The sequence below is a fragment of the Ammodytes marinus genome (assembly GCF_949987685.1).
Source record: "Ammodytes marinus genome assembly, chromosome: 3".
NCBI classification, from domain to species: domain Eukaryota; kingdom Metazoa; phylum Chordata; class Actinopteri; order Uranoscopiformes; family Ammodytidae; genus Ammodytes; species Ammodytes marinus.
Window position 1 is genome coordinate 36,531,838 of NC_137232.1, and position 4,807 is coordinate 36,536,644.

At 38.1% G+C, this 4,807-nt stretch overlaps 1 protein-coding gene across 2 annotated transcripts in view; it reads left to right on the forward strand.

Moving 5' to 3' along the window:
- spcs2 (signal peptidase complex subunit 2) overlaps nt 1-978 on the forward strand; it is an 8,712-nt gene extending 7,734 nt beyond the window's left edge. For both annotated transcript variants that reach the window (XM_080025247.1, XM_080025248.1), the window contains exon 5: nt 1-978. This exon is cut by the window's left edge and continues 531 nt beyond it. The gene's annotated coding sequence lies outside the window, so the exon portion shown is untranslated.
- Nucleotides 979-4,807: the final 3,829 nt, after the last annotated feature.

The window sequence follows — 4,807 nt, forward strand, 5'->3', positions numbered from 1 at the left end:
ACACACACACACATAACCTCTGTAAATCTGGTCCAAAATAGTAGAAAACATTTGTTAGAATTCGGAAATATTAATAAAAAAAAATGCATAAATATTATAAAAACTTTGAAAATAAGTTAAAAAAAAAAACATACTTAGTAACATTCAATTAATTGGTTACATGTGAAAGCCTCTAACAGAATGGGCTAAATAGTGTAAAAATCAATATATGATATCAATGCTGGGTTTATCGATTTTAGCTTTGACTAAAATCTGATTGGAAAATAAAACGTCTGTCTGTCTGTCTGGACCGTTTGACAGGACTGTGTGTGCGCGTGTCAGAAATTACATTAAAGGTGTAGTCAGTGATTCTGGAGAACGCTTGTTGTTAAATTCACTTTTAGTCAAAATCAGTGAATATCTCCTCATGATCTACTACCTGACTGTACTGTGTGTGTGTGTGTGTGTGCACTGGGGAAAAAAATCCAGTGTTAATACACAGCCTAGGCTCTGTAAACGGGTATGTTTGGCGTTTACATACCCGTTTACCTTAACAACATGCCTGTTTTTAAAGTGACTCTGACAACAAGCTTTCCCCAGCATCACTGACTCGATCTGAAACGTTTAATCATGGCATTTTAAAAACATCCTAAAGTCATATTTTCTCTGTAAACAAACTGTAACCATTGACTCTGTGAAAGAACGCAGTTGAATGATGCTTTTGAAATCCGGATAATTTTGTATTTGACCTTCAAACTCGCAATCGCGTAATTTTCTCAACTTCACCAGCGTTAATAATTAGTTTTTTTTTACGTCATTTCTTCTGCTTTTGATCAGTTAAAATGTCCGAGAAGACGCTCGTAGGATATTTAAATTTTTTTTCATTATTTGAGTTCAAACGGTTTAGTTTCCCCTCTGTCAGTATTTTTGGGGACTTTTCATTTACATTTCAGCTCCTGTTGAACCTTTTTGTTTGAAGAAATAAACTAAATAAACTGGCTGCTTGTCATGACTTCACCGGCGATTTCTTGCTAATTCATCTTATTTTTCTGGCGAGGTTTTACATGTATAAAAAGACAAGCAACTTTAAACATGAAAATTAAAACGAAGCGCATTTTTTTTTTTTTGTAAGATGTTTTTTTGGTCATTTTTATGCTTTATTGATAGTGTAGAGACAGAGTTGAAATGGGGCAGAGAGGGGAGTGACATGCAGAGAACGACCGCGGGCTGGAATCGAACCCGGGTCCGCTGCTGGCCGAGGCCCATGGGGGGGGGGGACGCCCTACCAACTGAGCTAAGGGGGGGGGGGACGCTCTACCAACTGAGCTAAGGGCCCATGGGGGGGGGGGACGCCCTACCAACTGAGCTAAGGGTGCCCCCAAAACAAGCAACTTTAAACAAAATCAAATAAATACATAAAAATTAAATCGAAGAGCATTGTTTTTGAAAGGATATGTTTCATTTTATTTTGAAGTAAGAATCAGGAGTTTGTCGTTACTTTAATTACAAATTATTATTATTATTATTTTTTTTTTTTTCTCTTCTTGTCGATGCCTTACCACAGTGAGTGGACTGAATGTGACCCAACACTCATTTCAAATGTTCATTTTGTTTCTTATTTTGAATCTGAGGACCTTCTATCAATGTGAGAACACAGAACAGCTAAAGTCTAAACATATAAACGATGGAACCTGTTACCTAAACATCATGTGAAAAAATGTCCTGCTATTTTGAAAAAAAATATTAAAATTTCTGCAAACATGATTTTTTTAAATTTCTTTTGTGATGAGTTAACATTTAGACTTTGGTTTTCAAATGTTGGATATTTGTTTTGAACGTAGGGTTTACCGTAATCTTTCCTAAATACTCTGCAATTGTGCAAATTTAAACCGTTTACGATTGGACAATTGCAGTATATAGTAAAGATGGAGTCAGTGATTATTATTAATAATAATAATAATAATAATAATAATAAATAATAATTGATAAGTTTTATATAGCGCTTTTTTGGAGGTCACTCAGACGCTTTACGTCGCATAGAATATTTAAAAAAAATGATTATGGAGATTTGTCAAATTATTTATTTTTTACATTTTCTGTTCATCTTATTTCACTTGTTTCGTGCAGAGAGAGACATCAAACATTCAGATTGTATCATGTTAAGCCACGTGCGTTGACATTCTGCACAGAAAAGGCAAATCTTTGGGGATTTTCCTAAAACATTCTGACATAATAATTACCTGGGTTGCGTTCCGAATTGCATACTTTCTACTATATAGTATGTAGAAAAAAGATTTAGGATGTCCCGATTCTTATGGCCAGATTTAGGATGGTTAGAAGTACCCGGATGTCCTACTTCATCCGGCCAAGATTGTTAGTGTTGAAAAGTGCATCCTATTTGGGCGATTCTGACCCACAATCCAGTGCGCACGTGAAGTGACGTAACATCGACGAAGCCTCCATATGAAAACAAACGGGGATGAGACGGGTATAAAAGCAAGAGGCAAGATCAAGGCGCAATGTTATGATGAAATAAGAGAGTAAAGTATGTCCCAATAGTATGCCTACTGCATCCTAACTAGATTCTTTTTATCGTCGGATGTAGTATGTAGAATAGAAAAAAGAAAGAGTATGCGATTCGGAACGCAACCAATAATTACATTTTCTCCTCTGATTTGATGTTGCAGTATCTCAACTCAGCCAGCAGGGGGTGACACTGTTCTGCTCCAAAATGACTATTATTTACACTCACTGCTTTCTGCTGTCTGTCTGTCTATACAGGAGAAACTCCAAAAATTAGAATATTGTGCAAAATTTCACTAATTCAACTGAAAAGGTGAAACTAATATATTATATAGGCTCATTACATGCAAAGTGAGACATTTCTTTTTATATATATATATTTGGTCTGGTTTTTTGAAATTCAAAATTGTTCTATAAAACCTTTTACCTTCAAACCACCTTTCACATCAATTTGAAACGAGTCCAAGCACCACCAATATTATGGTTAAGATATTAAGATAGATTATTTGTTTATTTTTACTTTGCGATGAATTTACTATGTGACACTCGGTTCTAACAATCCATAGGTTGGCCAATGCGAAAATTCAAGAATCAGAACGCTTAAAGGTGCTCCGAGGAACTTTTTCAGTTTGTGTTAATTCTAGCGGCCCCCTTTGGACAAAAGCGGTAGTGTTTTTACCACACCAGCTGTTGTTCCTGGGTGAGCGTATACCCATGACAAAGGCATTAAGACAAACTATATAAAAATAGCATTCTTTCTTTGCACTGATGGTCTGGTTTGCTGTTACATGTAATTCATGATCATCAGAGGAAAAAGTTTGACTGTTTCAGAAATATTTTAAAGTTCCTCGTAGCACCTTAATAATCTGTTCTGAAAAATGGCCAAAGAATTCTACACACTGCACCTTTAAGGGATGAAGGTTCTTTCTTTCACACTGTCAGACATAAAGTACAGTGTGCACACACACACACACACACACACACACACACATGCACATCTATAGAAACAATGTGATCAGGTAATCATGGCATTAGTTAAACAGGTCAAAGCTTATCAACCAACCGAGTGGAGGTTGGTGAGCATGTGAGTCTCTTTCTGTGTGTGTGTATGTGTGTGTGTGTGTGTGTGTGTGTTTGTGTGTGTGTGTGTGTGTGTGTGTGTGTGTGTGTGTGTGTGTGTGTGTGTGTGTGTGTGTGTGTGTGTGTGTGTGTGTGTGTGTGAGAGTGAGAGAACGAGCTTTATACCTTAGGAGTGAGGACATTTTTAGAAAAGTGAGGACATTCAACCTGGTTCACTTTGGGACAGGCCTTTAAACCTGCAGTGTGTAGGATTTTGGGTTTTATTTCCTATCAGACTTTGTAGAAAATAATTATAATATCCATAAGTACGTTTAATTTAGTGCATAATAGCTGATTATTTTTTTTAGAATTATTTATTTTTCCCTTAGAAAGGGTCTCATATATGTCCATATTTCTCCATACCTTGGACCAAGGCATGAGCGCCGCCATGTTGGAAGCGTCATGGTTGGAATGTCATCAGGTGCATTGTTTATAATTTAGAATTATTCTTGTCCTTGAAGGCCACTGTAGCTTCTGTTATTATTCAAAAGGGTTGGGGTTACCCAGGGAGCGTTGCGTTCTAGAACTTTCTAGAATTTTCGAGAAATTTCTTGATGATGTCATATTACACACTGCACCTTTTAAAGGGCTGTTTGAGGGTTAACACTAGGTTTTAAGGTTCAGGTATGAATTAGGTTTATGGTAAGGGTTGGTAAATGGTAAATGGACTTGACTTATATAGCGCTTTCTAGCCGATTTTCTCAGCCCCAAAGCGCTTTACATATCTTACCACATTCACCCATTCATACACACACTCATACACCGATGGTAGAAGCTGCCATGCAAGGCGCTCTCTGAACCATCGGGAGCAATTTGGGGTTCAGTGTCTTGCTCAGGGACACTTCGACATGTGGCGGGGAGACGGGGGATCGAACCTCCGACCCTGCACTCCAGAGGCGATCTCCCTACCCACTTCGCCACTGCCTAACCCCGGGTTGGGGTTAGGCATTTAGTTTTGATGGTTAGGGTTAGAGTAAGGGGCTAGGGAATGCATTATGTCAAGGAATGTCCTCACAAGTATAGCCGTACAAACGTGTGTGTGTGTGTGTGTGTGTGTGTTTAGGTGTGTGTGTGGAGGGCGTGGCTAACACAGACGTAGGCGGAGCTACAGTGTGTGTGTGAGCAGTGTTGGTCAGATAGACAGTGTGTGTGTGTGTGGGAGTGTGTGTGTCGCTGTTTCTCGGAC